We start from the raw sequence: 16307 nt of genomic DNA, 5'->3' as shown, positions 1-16307 counted from the left end.
CCCAGCTCACAGCCCCCTCCACCCTTTAAAGGCTGCAGGCAATGGGCATATGGAAACTTCAGCCCCCTGCCATCAGGCTGTCCCCAAAAATACCAAGCCCCATCATGTGTACAATGAAATCCTCTCCCTGCCGAAACCAGCAGCAACACTTCTTTCACCAGGACAGAAATTCACCTCATTTTGGATGGAAAGAAACCTCAGAAATTTGGCTGCAGGGCCTGTCTGAATAAAATGGAAGGCAGTCGGAGGAATTCCTCTCACGTGTAGCTGCTGGGATGAATTAATCCTGAACCTTAATGATGACCCTGGAACATAACTACAGTGGTAGTCGATAGTAGTACATACACAAGACATGGCATAGCAATTATGGCGTGGCAATATTCAGCAATATTTTTATTATAAGTCCCATTACTAGAGTTTTGTATAACTTGGCTTAACATTATGTGTGGAAGCATTCATCCCCTGACTTCCCTGCAATGACTGAACTACCCTAAAAGTCTTTAAAATATGACACTCTCAGGAGGTGGCACAACCTCCGCAGCTTTTATTAGTATTATTCACTTTGTTGCTGTTTTTTTTCTGTTTCTGTACGAGGAAGAGTTTGATGAAATTTCATGGAAGGAAACACAAGAAATTAAAAACTTGGATAAAAGAAAATTAAACTCAATGGAAAGCTCCCCAAAGAAAAACCCAATGAAACTGCCTGATCAGAAGATTAGTAGCAGTGTAATATGAAAGGAAAAAGCAATAAAGAGGACTTGGAACCAGAACAAATAAAAGAGCCATGGCTTTTTGAAACATATACCTGACATAAAAGTAATCACATTTTGTCTGAGCTAAAAACTCTTTAAATTAAAAGACAGCCAAATCAAAACTTGAAATTATAACAACCTACATGCTAAGACTTCAGATCACTCTAATCTGTGAAAAATAAGTAGAAATTTGTGCATTATGTCCTTGTTGCCAGAGAGATGCTCACTGGCTAAGCACCTGGAATTAAAACCTGATGAACTCCAAAGTCAGCTCTGACAGCAGCAACCTTTTTTAAAGGAAAAAAAAAAAAAAAAAAAAAAAAAAAAAGTTTAAATTAGTTAATACAGTGATTAGTTTATTCAAAGTTCAGAAAATTACTGCAAGTTAAAGCAGGAGAGGCTCATTGCCTTTCCAGTCCCAGTAAAAATGAAGTGTGAGAGGAGAACCTCTGCTAGTTCTGAATTCTTAAAAGCCAGAAATGATCAGGTCATATCAGCAGTTATATTTTATATCTCCTGAATTCTAATTAAATTCTGTTCCTATAATGGAGTCATTATTGTTAAATCATTACATATACAAATAATGCTTTCATAAACCTTTTTTTTAATGGACACATACATTTTAAGCTGTTTTATTTCACCAACTAGGAACCATTTTCAAATGCTTGTTTTCTGCATTTTGCATTGAATTTCATTTTCCACTGAAATATAGTGGGACCAATTTTATAATAAAGAATGAAGTGAAATCTAATAGTGATGTGTCACCACTTTCTAACACAAGAACCACAGACATTAAGAATCCTTGGGGATCACACTGTGGTGACTGAATCACAGACATGCTGAGGCTGGAGGGCACCTCTGGAGACCTTCCAGTCCAACCTCCCTGCTCAAAGCAGGGTCAGATAGAGCAGGTTGCTCAAGGCCATGTCCAAGCAGGCTTTGAATATCTTCAAAGATGAAGACTCGGGATCCCAGCTGCACAGGTATTCTGTGACCTGCGGTCAGCTACTTCCAAGCCCCACAAGTCACCCCCTCAGCTTGCCAGCCCTCGCACAACATCTCCACACCTCAGCCTCTGCCAACTCCTATGGAGGATCACCTAGGATTGCCCAACACAGGGTCCCCAGGCCTCAGCTCAGGTACCACCACCCAGACACCCTTCCAAAACTGTGGTTTCACCAACTTCATCACCTCTACCTTCTCTGAATTTCACTCTCCCCCACACCATCCAATATGGCACTCCCAGGGGCTTGTTGTCCCAAGCTGTCCCCATCTGCCTCCCACCACCTCCCAGCTAACAATAAAAAGAACCCCGGTGGAGCCCTTTCCACTCTCTCTTAGGAGGAACTCAGAAGTACATGAAGATGTGTTTTCCCACTTTTCACACCCTGTCTTTTAGCATTTGGGGGTGCAGTGGAGCTTGGCTCACTCAGACTCTGCCCTCCTCTCAGCTCACCCACAAACTACAAGTAACAAGACATCGATGCTGAGCAATCATGAGGAAGCACATAGGGGACTCAGGTCACCCAAAGCTTTCACATGCTCCCACTTTGGTACTCCATTTTTAAACACGTCTTTACGCAAGATCAAACTACAACAGCTTTAGAAACTCCTCCTTGGCCTAAATGGTACCCACAGCCTCTCGTGGAGACAGTGCTGGGAGCTGCAGAAATGACCCTGGTGCTGAAAGGCTTCCTTACAGTGGCATTTAAGCTCCCCAGAGGCTGAGCAACATTACAGTAACTTCAATTAGCAATGTGATTTCTCAGCCAAAGAGAAATGAAATGCAGCCCTTAGCATGAATGAAGCTCTTCCACCCATACAGCTGTCCGCTGAGAGGGCCGCACCGGGACAGGCAAAGCAGGACCAGGCTGGGGCTCAGGCTTAGGTAACCACTTAGGTAACCAAACCCAGCGAGGAGGTGCAGGAACCACCACAGAACGATGGTGAAACACGGTGGAAGCAGCAGGATGGGTGAGGGGAGCTCAGGAACCCCTAACTTCTCCATCCCACCTCCTCCTGCCTCTAGAAAAGCCCTGCAGAATCCGCCGTGCCCCGTCGCACCCATTAGCCACCAACAATCATGCCCTTGGCTATGGGAACGGCAGTGCACAGCTACCTGGCCCCGGTCGTTCGCATTGTTCTAATGGTGTGAGCAAACTCAGGCCATTGTTGCCACCTAATAACGGGTGATCGCAATCAAATTACCAGCCTGAGTGGCAGTAACTTCAAGGCAGTTTTTAAAAGGCACCTTAAAGTGCTGGGAGATGCCACGTGGGATCTTCAGAAGTGCTGAGACACCTCCTTGCTGGGGGGCCTTACAGCTGTTTAGGGACTGAATGCAGTAACGAAGAGCTGGAGAAAATTGAGGCTGGAGCTGCTGTGCTGAAACCAACCCAGAGAGAACAAATATGCTACACTGCTTCTCCTGAAACCATCTCACAGCGAAACTGCTCCCGATCTGAGCACAGCACATAAGCGATGCAATGTTTTCTTCAAACTTAGGCCTAAGTACGCTAAATATATTTACAGCAATTAAACTAGGTAAGGAGAGCTGTTTCACCAGACACAGAAGTGATGACTGCAGAAGGCTTCGGTGTTTATAGGACTCATCGAGGAGTCAGCATTTCCACAGCAAGCACAGTGATGTTTTCATAAGAGTTTAGGTGATTGACTGATTAGTTTAATATCAATTGAATTCACTGGTGGGTGTTAGAAACATCTCTCCCTCTCATTGCCGCTTTGGTAAAGCTATCACAGTCTGTTAAGACGGGGGTATTTCCTATGAGGAATATTTCAAGGCAGCAACACTCCTCCCTCTACAACTCTTCAGATTTCGGCTCTGAAACCTCCTCCCTTTACCTCAGGCCACCAGTCCACGTGGCAGAAGGACTGTATCTGCCTGTGAGGGCCCAGGGACCACGGCCGCGCTGACGGGCAGCAGTGCTGGGCAGCAGTGCTGTGTGCCCCCCGCAGCACCCGAACCGGAGATGTGCTGGTTAACCTGGAGGGGTGCCTTGGAGAGCAGATACAGAGGGATCCAAGTGTTATCATGCAAAAAATAAAAAGGGGGCTGAAGGGCGTTCAGATACGCTTGCAGGAAGACAGGAGCTGAGATGCTGCCGTGGCAAGCAGGCAGAGGTTTAAGCTTACAGGGAAGGAGAAAAAGCCCATATGTGCTATGGAGTCAGAGGCTGCAGGGGTCGAGCGGCCTCCACGCTTTTATTTATTACTCATTTGTTTGCAAAGGGCTGTTTGCCAAGCTGCTGGAGACAAATCCTTCCTGCATAAGCTGCCCCTGCCTCCCTCTCCATCTGCCAACCAGCCCTGGGGCACCGCTTCCCAGGTGGCCAGGGGGAAACACCTGCCCCTCTAGTCCAACCTCAGGGCCTCTCCTCCTGCCTGCTGCTTCTCCCACACCTTCCCCTATCTCTCCTCTGGACAAACACCACTAGCCACTTCGGCAGCCAAAACGGCACAGGGTGCCTCCCCTCCACCGCTCAGACAGGCTGCCGGACTTGTCACAGCATTGTAAAACCCCAGCACAAGGCAGGGCAGGTTGCCACAGTGCAAGGTGCTCGCTCCTACCTCGTCTGCCCACCCGGTGTTCCCCTCACCTCCTGCCTTCGTGTCCTCTCCCCAGGGAACTCTCTGAAAGGGGAGAAGCAGGCATGCAGACCAGCCCTGGAGATGGCAAATAAACGGTTAAAAGGAAAAAGATGTTCATGCAGAAAAAAAAAATGCCTCAACCAGACAAAGGTCTCTTTCTCCTGGATAACACCCATTGTGTCTGGGAGGTTTCTGAATTACAACACCCCTGTGCAGCACCATGGCCACGCGAGATGGGGGATGGCAAGGCCTTGATCTGTGGGCAAATTTGGACGTGGTCATGAACTGGGAGACAGCAGCTCGGCCAGAGAGCGACCCGACAGCCCCTCCAGCTGGGGTCAAAAGCCGGGGGGCGAGATGGGGAGAGGAGGGGGAGCTGCAGCTCCCCAGCTAGCACGGAGCATCTCCGTCACCATCAGGTGTGGCGACTGGCCTGGGTGGCCGGGATGACGCGGGCACCGAGCAGGAGCCGTGGCGTGACACAGCGGTGGATGACATCTTATGGCACCAGGTGCCAGCAGCATGGGCGCTCCGAGGGGCTGCCGAGGGGCTGCGGCTCGCTCCTTGCGGGTGCCCCCAACTTGTTCCGGAGGTTCAGGGAAGCCCCCGCAGCCGGCTGGGCCGCAGCCACACATGGCCCAGGCGGGGACAGGCGTTACTTAGAGCCACCTGGGTGCGCTCCCCGTAGTGCTGCCTGCAGATCAGCACCCCCGGTGCCCGGACACCTCCCGCAGCAGCACCCCCGGCCCGCAGCCACGCCGCAAGGGTCCCGCTGGGTGCCGGGACCGCCCCGGAGGGGTCCCACGGGCGGGCCCCCAGCAAGGCGCACCCCCCCCGGCCCCGAGCATCCCCCCAACCCCCGGCGGCCGCCGCCCGCCCGGCACTGACCTGCCCGGGGCCCGGCCCCGCTCCCGCTGGCTCCGCTGGGGGCCCCGCTGCGCCGCCTTCCTTTCCTCCCTCCCTCCCCGCCCGGCCGCGGGGTGCCCGGCCCGGCACGGGCAGGGGAAGGGGAAAGGGAAGGGGCCGGGGCCGCCGCTCCGCTCCGCTCCGCCCCGCCGCCCGCCCCGCTGCGGCGCCCGCTCCCCTCCGCCTCCTTCCCCGCCGCCTCGCCGGGGCCTGCGCCGCGGGGCCTGCGGGGGAGCCGCCCCCGGCCCGACACGGCCCGGTGCTGCGAAGCCTCTCCCGGTGCTGCGGCGGCGTCTGCCCGGTGTGTGGCTGCTGGGGCACGGCCCGCCCCGCCGCCCGTGTGGCCGAGGACCGAGGGACGAACGCCCCTGCCTCGTAAAGGATCGTGCAGGCTGGCGAGCACAGCGGCGGAGGTGCCTGCCAGACCGGGGGGCACCGGGGAACCAAGTGTGTGGTGGGCTGCCGGCCTTCCCTCGGACTGCAAGGGATGTAGGATGGCACGGCTCGTCAGCCACAGGGAACCACGGGGCCTCCACAGGGGCCAAGGGGAGAGAAGAAGCCAGGTGTGTCCTGTAGCATCTCCCCTTCTTGTAAACCTCCTCAGGGCTGAAACCCTGAGCTGGCACTCTGCTGATTTTGGCTCTGCTGGAGCCGTGTGGAGTGAAGGCAGGCTTCACTGCAATGCCTTCGGATAAAACTTTGCTATAAATGAGACCTTTGTCCCTGAGCGGTGACTCCAAGGAGCTATCACAGCCCAAACAACGTGACTAATGGGACTTCAGGGACCAGCCAAAAAACACTGCCATCTCTCTCTGTCTCCTTCAGCTCCAGCAACACGCATGATGTGAAGTCGCTCAGCTCACCCTCTCACCCTGACATGCCAGCGCCAGTCCTACAGCATCACCGGGGCTCTGGGTGACATCCCGACCGCTGAGCAGAGCTGCCAAACCCGAGCAGAGGTGGTGAGGTGCCCTGCTCCCAAACGAATGATCACCAGCTCCCCTCCCTTGGTCCACCAGGGGGACCATGGACAGAGGTGACCATCACCCATGGGGCACCCCACATGTGTGCATTACAGTGCAGTTTCTCACCATGCCGTGGGTCAGGCAGAGGAGCCCTGCACGCAGTGCTGGGTGAGTGCGCTCTCTGCACAGCCCTGGATGTGGCCCCAGGCTTCCTTCCCTGCAAACTGTTCCGAGGACAGAATTACCTGTTTCCTGGGAGGATTTTTTTTCCTCATTACATTATGTTCATGCTTTGAAAGCAGGAATGAGTTTATTCTCATCCCTGTGACCAGTGGGGGGGTCATCCCTCAGGCAGAGAAGGAAGCTCACACCTGAGGAGATTAAACCTGCGATGACACAGAGATGCTGGGTGGTTCTTCTGCATGGCTGGCACGGCACAGCACCACAGCCCTTCAGCATTCACCTCTGTCACAGCCATGAGTGCTCAGCATTTCTTCAAACTGAGCCCCAGGGCATTGAGCAGACACCCAGAAAATGATGTCCAAGCAGTTTAGTAACCACACAAGGGAAGAGCTGGCAACCCCCCGCCTAGGGCAGCCCCTGGGATGGAGGCAGGAGGGAGGCTGCTCCCCAGACTCTCCCCCAGCCTTTTCCCTTCCTGGCGCTGCCTGCCACCTCCTGAAACACCTCCTGGCTGCGGTAGCTAAGGAAACAAGGCTCCTGTAGGCAGCAGCTTCTTTTATTGGGTACCAGCACTGCAGCCCTGGAGCACTCTCAGGGAGCTGTGACGGCCACCCCAGGGCTGTGGCAGTGCCACCCGCATGCACAGCCTGTGTGGGAGCCCCTGGGCTGCCCCACACTAGTCCCAGAACCTAAACACAGCTCAGCATCCCCTCAGCAGTCACACCAGCCACCTCTGCTACGTTAATTAAGAAAGTTAATTTCTTAATTTTCAAGTGCTCACCCTGGGCCTTGGCAGGGCTGCTGGAAGGCAGCTTTCTGTGGGTAATAGCAGAGAAATGGGGGCCACAGCTGCTGAGATGGGAAATCATCTCTCCCACCGCTGGCTCCCTCGTGGTTTGCCGTGTGCATGCTTGTAATTTCAAATCTGCCTCAAACATCACCCGCCACCCAGGCTGCGTGACCAGGCACTAATCAGTTACATTAAAATATGCTAATTGGCTCTGCACAATTGCGGGCCTGGTGGGACAGAGTGGCTTGATACTCACAGGCATGGCATTTCTCCACCGCTCCAGACCTCCTTTTTTGGCTGGCTGGGGGAAGTGAAGTGTTCCTGAGGTGCTGCCCACCACTCCAAGCCCCACACCAACAGGCAGCGTGACTTGGCACAGGCAGCTCAAGTTGTTCAAGCCACTGCTGTGGTTTAAAGACAACAACTGGTCTTGACAAGTGTCACCCAGCCCCCTGCTCCCAGCCAGTGCTGCCTCCAGCAGTGCCTCTCAGGGGTCTCCACCTGCTCCCATGTCCCATGTCCCTGTCCAGGCAGCTGGTGCAGCTTCTTGCCCAGGGCCTTCCCCTCTCCACTTGCCACTCATCTTCCTTCTTTCCTCTCCAGATACTGCCTTTTGCAACACTGAGCACTTAGCTCACCCTTGAAGAGGACCCGTTGGAGATCTTCACCTAGACCTGCAGGCTTGTACTTGGCAACCCAAGCCACTTTCTGTGCATCAGACATCCTTGTATTACCCTGCAAATAGCCAGTGCACACTTTCCCAGAGGTCAGGCCCATGCCCACCTACCCTTTCGGTAACAGATGCACTGACCTGGCCCAGGTTGTGTGTATTGCCTGCTTGTGGCTCTGGTGATGTCTGCAGATAGGAAGCTGGGTCTGTCCATTCTGTGGAAAATAAATCTCCCTCTCTTATGCATGTATGTGTGAGAGAGAAACAAAATTCATACTTAGCTATATGGAACTTGCAGAGAGGCAAGCAGAATTTCCTGAAATGAAGGTCATAGATCAGAGTCAAATCTTTCCTGCAAATGTAAGGGAAACAACCCCCCTGCATCAGGAGGTGCAGCCGGTAATTTCTGGTGGACAAGAAGAAGATCCACTCTGAGTACTTGACCTACTTAATCAGGAAATGGCATTTGCGATGATGCTTCAAGCAATGAGAAATTGATTGCGAAGATACCAGGGAAAAGCAGTGGTAGTTTTAATGAGAATGTCAATGGATTATGGGGGAAAGATGTGAGCTGACAGCGCGAGCTGGGAAAGCCAGCGAGGAAGATGCACATCACGTAATGAACCATATTAGCACTCAGGCCGAAGGCAGAGCTCTGCATGCAGGATGTGTCCCTGCACACATGCATGTCTTGCCCAGGAGCATGTGGCAGACACAGCACGCTGATGTTCTCCCTGGCTACACGAAGTTGCCAGCCGCACAGCTAGCTAATGCACAGCAGCACGGTCCTTTCTGAGAGTCATTAACTCTAAACAGGCTGTCTCATACACAAAACACTCCACAAAACCATCTTTGCTAACTGTCTTGTGGGCCTTTTCCTCCATGTACAGAATAGAATCAGAATGAAAAAAGAGCACATGAAAATACAAAGGGAGGGCTAGCCCATGTCAGGAGGGGGATTGTGAAGACTTGTATTGTGGTTCTGGATGTAGCTGGCTGCAAATGCCTTGAGAAGAGCCTAAGAAGAGAGCAGCAGTATGGCACTCCTGCAGTGTCCTGTCCTGCTCAAGGCTTCCTGCACCAGCAAACACCCGGTTCTGGAAAGAGATCGGGAAGGCCTGTAAAACCTGGGCACCCACAGCCCCTTGCAGTTCCCCTGTGTGCTGTTTGGAGAGCACCACGTCTCCTCCTGGCTGTGCTGACCCAGTCGCCAGCCACGTCCACCCTCTTCTCAGCCCGGAGCATGCAGTGAGTGCTTGAGCCCTATTCATCAACTAGGAATTATTGATTAATTTCCCTGCTCATACTGGTTTTACTGTGTGTATAATTTATCATATTCTACTTAATTCCTAATGATCCTTACACCTCCTTTCCCCACTGCTCCTTCCCATGGGCACTGAAGTGAAGGCACCACCAGGAAGAGGAAATGCGGTGTCTGTCAGGCTGGAGTTACACCAGGAAAGCACAGGGATGTCTCTTTATAGCTGAAAATGGAAGGGAAACGTGGGTGGGTGACACGCTATTAATGGCTGGCAATGCCACCCCGCGATAAATACACAGCCACTGCTGGTGGACACAGCCTGGTGATAAACCCACAGCCCTGGCACACGGGCTGTGAAAGGGGCCAAGAAAAGCCGTGAAGCGAAGCAGAAGCTTGGGAAGCTCCTGGATGGAGCAGATTTAGCTGTGCTGCGACAGAGGGCAAGTGCTGCAACCGGTGCTGTGGTAAGACTCGCTTCTGGTGCAGCTTCTGTCCTCCTGCAGGATGGCGAGGTCCTCATCAGTGGCGACCTGGGGAGGCGTGGGTGGGGGGCTTGCTTATAGCCACTGACCACATCTGCTTCCCGGCTGACTTGTCCCCCTCCGAGCACCGTGCCCAGCCTGTGCCAGCCCCCGAGGAGGTGGCGTTTTGCTGCGCGGGCTGCGGGGGCTCGGCGGGCCCCCAGCACCACCTACCGGCGGCCCCGGGCCCCTGCGCGGAGCGGGGGGCTCCGCTTGGGACGCCTGGGTGCCGGCTGTGCTCACCCCAAATCCGCCGGGCAGGAGCCTGGCAGAAGGAAATGGGACATCTCCAAGTGTCACTGCCGTAGGGACAGCTTCCTCGTATTTCTTCTTCGCTTTTCTTAGCGCCATCCCGCAGCTCCTCACCGCCTCGTCGGAAACAAGTCCTTCCCGCCCGCTGCTCCCGTGAGGAGGAGGCAGGGGAGGCCGAAGGTGCTGTGCACAGAGCAGACACCAGGCCGCCTCCGCAGGTCCTGGGCTGCTGCTGGCCTTGGGAGATCCTCGGAAGCCTGGGATAAGGCAGGTTGTCGTCTGGCAGCATGCCCTCTCTTCAGGCAGCCCGAGGTGTGGTTGCCCTTGAAATGTGGCCGCCAGCCTGACCCTGAGCTTTGCTGAAGCAGCGCTAAGGGTTTCCTTTGATTGCAGGTACATCAGGTGGTTCCCGGTATCAAGGCAGATCTCCAGGAAAAGATGCTGTTCATTGCAGTTATGGACAGAAAGGTGCTCAGACGAAGACTGGCCAGAGGTGGGGATGGACAGAGGCCTAACACCTCAGCCTGCTCAGGGCATGCTGCAGGAACCTCTTCCAGTAGGTGCTGGGCTGGGGGCGATAACAGCCCTTCTTCTGCATCAAACCCAGTGCTTAAATGTGTTCTCAGAAAGCCAGGTGCTCCTCCTGCACCCACCAGAATTTGGGCCCAGAGCCTTTCATACAAAGCTGTCAGTGGCCTGGGGCAGGAGCAGCCCCTTCACAGGACGCAGGCAGCTGTGCGCTGTGGTACATGGGGACAGGGCAGGGCAGTGGGCGAGATGGCGTTTGACTTGGTCAGCAGGCGGCTGGAGTTCTGGCCTCGGCTCCCAGTGCTGTTGGTGCATTTTACCCAATGAATCCCAAGTGGAAAAGGCACACACTGGAGCAGGCAGAAATTAAGCAGGGAGAACCTGGCCCTCCCTATAGCGAGTATTCACTGAAAATCATCACCACCTGCACTGTAGCTGGGGTAGTGGTTAGAAATAAGACTGCAATTATATACAGGGCATGCAGTGCACTAGTTGATAGCTAGCATTTTTGCAGAGCCAAAGTCATTTAAGGACTGCTCTCACTGACCTGCTAGAGGAGCATCTTCATGGCCGGGCAGCAGCCATGTAGCAGCAGGGAGGGAGATCACTTCTCCCAGAACACCGCTGCGGCAGGCAGGAGGATTAATCCAAGTCTATTTTCTGGAATTGATTTAACACTGTGTTCATTTATCTGCAGCTCTTGCTGAAACATTTCATATTTCAGATCTGATTTCACTGTTTCCAAGGCTGAAAGGCTTGCTTCTCCAGGGAGCAGCAGTTCTGCAAGAGAACAACAAGTAGGAGCCCTAGGGAAGCAGCAACAGGGAAAGAATATTTTATCTTTAGTAACTGGTCATTTCCATTTTGGAGGCAGTGAAAGAAGAACCATCTGGTGGGTGCTGAATATTCACTATGTAAACAATGACTTGGTTATGAATATGTGCATGTGTTATTGTTATTTATTATTTATAGGATTCCCTAGGTGTGCCTGACACTTCACAAGCAGAAATGAAGACAAGGGCTCCTGCACCTTGATGTGCACAATGCAGATGTGACACGGTGCTCAGCAGCAACAGACCGTGGCACAGGAGGGCCAGGCAGCTGGCTGCAGGTGGGGGAGAAAGATGTCGCCCCTGCAATGGGCAGAGCACATCTTCTGGAGCAGCAACTGCTCCTGCTGACAGCAGATTGCTCAAGATGGCCACCAAATTCATGCCAGTTAATTTGGGTTTGTATCCTCTCCTGCAATTGTTTTTTTTTTCTTTGTTTTTGTTTGTTTTTTTTTTTCCTTTGTTTTTTTTTCCTTTGTTTTTGTTTGTTTTTGTTTGTTGTTGTTGTTGTTGTTTTGTTTTTGTTTTGTTTGTTTTTGGTGTGTGTGTGGTTTTCTGTTTTGTTTTTAATTCACTATTTTTTAGGAGCTGTGCTCCTGCAGTGTCCTGTTTGGGAAATACCCAGCACAAAGGCAGCTTGGCCAGCCACCTCTCCTTGCTGCAGTATTCACCTGGGGATGAGGGGACTGCCAACTAGGCTTGAGCTTTATTGCTCAGGAGCTTCAAATCAGTCAGCTTAAACAAAAGGAGACATTTTATTGTGCTCTTTTCCTGCTATCCTGCTAGACAAAGTATCTTGAAAGCAACAACAACAAAAAGATTCCCATGGAGGCCCAGGGTGACACCTTGTGTCAGGGTACAATGTCTGGTACTGAACAGTGCTGGGATGATGGGGATTCAAGAGCACCCAACACTTGCAGAGGATGTTCAGAGCTTTACGGAAAGAAATTCCCACACTACTTCCCCATTCTCTTGTCCTTCCTTTTGCCAGAGCCTGATTTTTTATTTTTTATTTTTCACTGCCCAAGCTTTTTTCTACACTTTTCCCCTTTGTTTAGGCATTCAGCCATTTATCTGGTGCTGAGCAGCATTGTGTGCAGGGTTTTATGAAGGGGTCGGTTGCAGGCACCTGCAGGGAAGGTTCTCAAGCCCTTTACAGGGGCACTCCCTGGTCCATTATGGAGATAGGGCTTTGGGGCACCTGCAGGGCCAGTGGGATGGAGGAGTGGGTGCACCACCACCTGGCTCTATGGCAAGTCAGTGCCTGTTCCTTCCCCTGGGACATCAACCCTGAGCTCATGCCTAAAAGTGTCCTCCCTCATGCAGTGCCTGCTGCCCATCTATCATCATTTTCTCCTCCTGCTGGCCTACTGAACTTTACTGAACTGCAAAAGTTTGTTTCCCAACACCACCAGTGAGCAGGAAATAAATCAAATGATGATTTTTGCAACAGCTTTCCTTACACATCAGGATGTATCATACATTGTGTCAGTACCCTTGTTTCAAAGGGGCCAGGTACCATTGCCTGAGCTAGCTAGAGCAGCTAAGTGCCCAGAATATCATCAACAACACAGTATTACAACCCACCAGAACCTCACTGGCTGTGCAGCCTTTCTCCTCTACTCCCCTGGGAAAGATATTTAGATATTGATATGACTCCAGGAATGAGGGATATAGTCCAGGAACAGCGGGGTGATGTGTAAGGACTTTCACACGGAATGAGACAGTGTCAGTGAATGCTCTGATTTTTTGTGGCAAGAGCTCTGTATTCCTTGCTGAGTGCCAGGTTGTCACCACTAGCACCAGAGGAATGTGACCATTGTGGCACTTTCTTGATTTCAGGAGGGGAAACAGTCTCAGGTAGCCAGCACCAACTCATGCAGAGCATGAAGAAGCAAAGGAGCTAATGTTTTGAATAATGGTTTGTCCTTGTACCTTCAGCACCAAGACCTGTTTAAATCCTGTGGGTTAGAAGACAGCAGCTGACGCATCTCAGAAAGCAGTCATTTTTTTCCTTGCCTAAATATATCCTTGGTGCTCACACTGCTCAGGCTGCCTGAGCTGTGGACTTGGTGGCACAAGTGACAAATGAGCTGTGGGTTGCCGTTCAGACATTCAGAAGGTGGGGTTTGCTCAACAGACATAAAACTTCTATTACAGTCTATTCAACAGCACATTCTTCGTTTGGAGGCAATTGACCCTTTGTCAATAACCCTTTTACTCTGTCTTCTTAAGTGCTGGGAATCCATTTGCTATAGGGTGTTGTCACAGCAGAAGGTGGTGATCAAGCACTTTTGAAAGACTGGGGATCTAGATGCATTTTTTCCTCTTTCTCCCTTCTCTTCATTCAAATGGATTATTGCCCTGAAAATGTCTCTTTGGAATACAAAGATACAGCAAGCTGTGGATACGTCTTTAGGTGGCAGATTATTTACTCATTTACTTTAGAAATATCTGGATTAGTTTTCAATGTATGGCACTATCTGAATCATAAGATGCCTCTGCCTAAATAACTTGCACTATCAAGCATTACCTCCCAGCTTACTTTTACACTGAATCATAAGGTGGGAGATCTGTAGTGAGAAAACAACAGCTGAATTAACCTGGGGAAAGCTTGGCACAGTGAGGCAGGAAGCATGGCTGTGTGAAAACCCCTCTCTTTCTCAATGCCGTCCTTGAAGGAAGGAGAAAGGGAGGGCAGGTGAAGATTGGCCAGATGGGAGCTGAAAAAGAGGTTCAGCAGAAGTGCTCAAGTCATAATTTCAGATACAGCATGCGCTTGACAGGGTGTTAAAGTCATGACCATCTGTCAGCTGTTTAGTTACCGTCTCTTCCCTTGTTAATAAGTGTCCTCCTCGCTGAAACCCCCAGCACAACTGATGCAGCACAACTGGCAGTCTAGATCAAAATGATTAAAACCCGGCTACAGAAACTATACTGTCAAGCTGCCTGACTTCAGGGCTGGATGTCCCCCAGCTCTCAGGACAACAGACACAACAGCCCAGGTCCTTCAGGCTTTCTTTCAGAGTTTTCCAGAACACAGCCCAACAGGGAAGACCGAGGGAATAAGGTAGCTTCAGGGTAGCCATTTTCATGTAAGCATCACAGAGAGAAAAATAATTGTCTATTTTCTGTATCCACTGGGCATAGGATAAGGACTATGGCCTTAAATTCCTGCAAGAGAGTTTTGAGTTAGGTAGGCAGAAAATCTGAAAGGATAACAATGAATTGGATGGATCGCCTGGGGGTGGTGGAGGATCCCCATCACAGACATCTTCAGGACCTGATGAGACCCTCTTCCACAAGGGACAGGTATACCTGGGGCAGGGAGACAGAGGCACTGGGATAGATGGTTGAGTTGGCCTCTGAAGGTCGTTTCTCTCTGTGAGAAGGAGCTTGGTATTAGCTTCTTACTTCAAGAAGTTCAGGTCCATCCTGACACCCTCAGCAGTATAGCCAAGAGCTGAGTGAGGAAAGGACTGAGCCCCCTTTTCCTCTCAGTGTTCAAGTCACCACCTAGGCAGATCCGAAGCTGGTCAGCATAAAAGCATTCAGCTCTGCTGCCAACCATGCTGTATTTGTTTTATTGCTAGATTGAAGACATCAGGCCTCTCCTGCTACATTTCATGGCCGTTCAACTTTACCTAACCAAAGAGGAAACCTCTCCAGACATTGCAGGCATTCACATTTTGAAAGTTAACTAACTGGAAAAAGAAAAATAAAATCCCACAAGAACTTCAAAAGGTTTATATTTAAATGATAATTTAAAGCAAGCACCATTGGGTTCACCACAGAGAGCATTCATTTCTTCCAAACTGTCACAGCAAATAGCAGATATTAACTTGCTCATTTTAGAGAAAAATCACCATCAGGCTGTATCTTGGATGCTAAACTAATGGGGCTGTCTGAAGCAATGCACTTTTTGAGATGGAAGAAATGATACATAATTTGGGATGCAATTTAAAGCGAGACCTTGTAAAATGTTGAGCAGGGTGTATCAGAGCACGGAACTGACTGGAACTGCATTTCATTTTGCTTAAAATGGTTGAGCACAAGGAACTGGGGGACCCAGGGACCAAGCCACCAAGACGTTCATCTGCCAGTCACTGTGACCAAGTGTAGCCTAAGTTATTGAGCTGGAAGATGAAAACACCAGCCGGCTGACAACTGCACAGATTATGCCAGTGGCTTCCCACCCCACTTGCTCAAGGGGCATATTGAGAAAAGGTCCATTCCAGGGAAACCCCCTTGACACCTGGGCAGCAGGGGAGAGTGGAGTGCTGAGACTCAGCTGCATTAAGGCTGGGGTGAGAGGGGGCCTGGCTGCAGTGTGCTGTGCCAGTTTCTGGAAAACATCTGCGCAGCAGGTAATAACAACAACACTTTGTTCTTACAGGCGTTCCTCATGCTCACTTGTCAAGGTTTTCCAGAGACAGACATGTAGTTTGATCCCTACACTATTGGAAATACAGGAAAATCCTAACACAGGGCTGGTATGATTTATCTGCAGTTGAAAGCAGGATGGGGAAGTACTCCATCTCCTGGGTCTATCTCCCCAGAGAAGGAATAAGGAGCTAACATTTCTGAGTGTCACACATCCAAGCTGATTTTACAGCAGAAAAAAAATCAAATTCCTGCAGCAAATGTTGCTACTTTTTAATGCTTGCTCCGGATCAACTACTGTTCTCATTATTCACTTACTCCTTGTGCTAATCGCCTTATTTACTGATCTCTCTCTTATGCATACACATCCACGTGAATAGGCAAATTCATTCCCAGACAACTGCTCCCCCATCCTGCCAACATCTCATCATATCAACACAACAGTACTGAATGAGGATTTTTTTTACTATATTCTAAAATATGAAGCCAGTATTTTGACAGTGACAAATCATAAGCAGCAATTTGCAGGAGCATTTTAATGAGAATGTGGGGGATAAACTGCTTCACCATTTTTCTGTTCCAGTGGCAAGCAGGTCTTCTCTTCTCTTCTCTTCTCTTCTCTTCTCTTCTCTTCTCTTCTCTTCTCTTCTCTTCTCT

The 16307-nt window shown here is 50.9% G+C and overlaps 1 protein-coding gene across 1 annotated transcript in view; it reads right to left on the bottom strand.

The window, feature by feature from the left end:
* The window catches only part of TMEM63C (transmembrane protein 63C), a 36356-nt gene extending 20724 nt beyond the window's left edge, over window positions 1-15632 (bottom strand). The window contains exons 1-2 of the mRNA XM_035328066.1: window positions 15622-15632; window positions 5250-5279 (exon numbers count right to left, since the gene is read on the bottom strand). The gene's annotated coding sequence lies outside the window, so the exon portion shown is untranslated. The remainder of the gene's footprint in view (window positions 1-5249; window positions 5280-15621) is intronic.
* Window positions 15633-16307: the final 675 nt, after the last annotated feature.

The sequence above is a fragment of the Oxyura jamaicensis genome, chromosome 5, assembly GCF_011077185.1.
Source record: "Oxyura jamaicensis isolate SHBP4307 breed ruddy duck chromosome 5, BPBGC_Ojam_1.0, whole genome shotgun sequence".
NCBI classification, from domain to species: domain Eukaryota; kingdom Metazoa; phylum Chordata; class Aves; order Anseriformes; family Anatidae; genus Oxyura; species Oxyura jamaicensis.
This window is presented reverse-complemented; position numbering and strand designations above follow the sequence as displayed.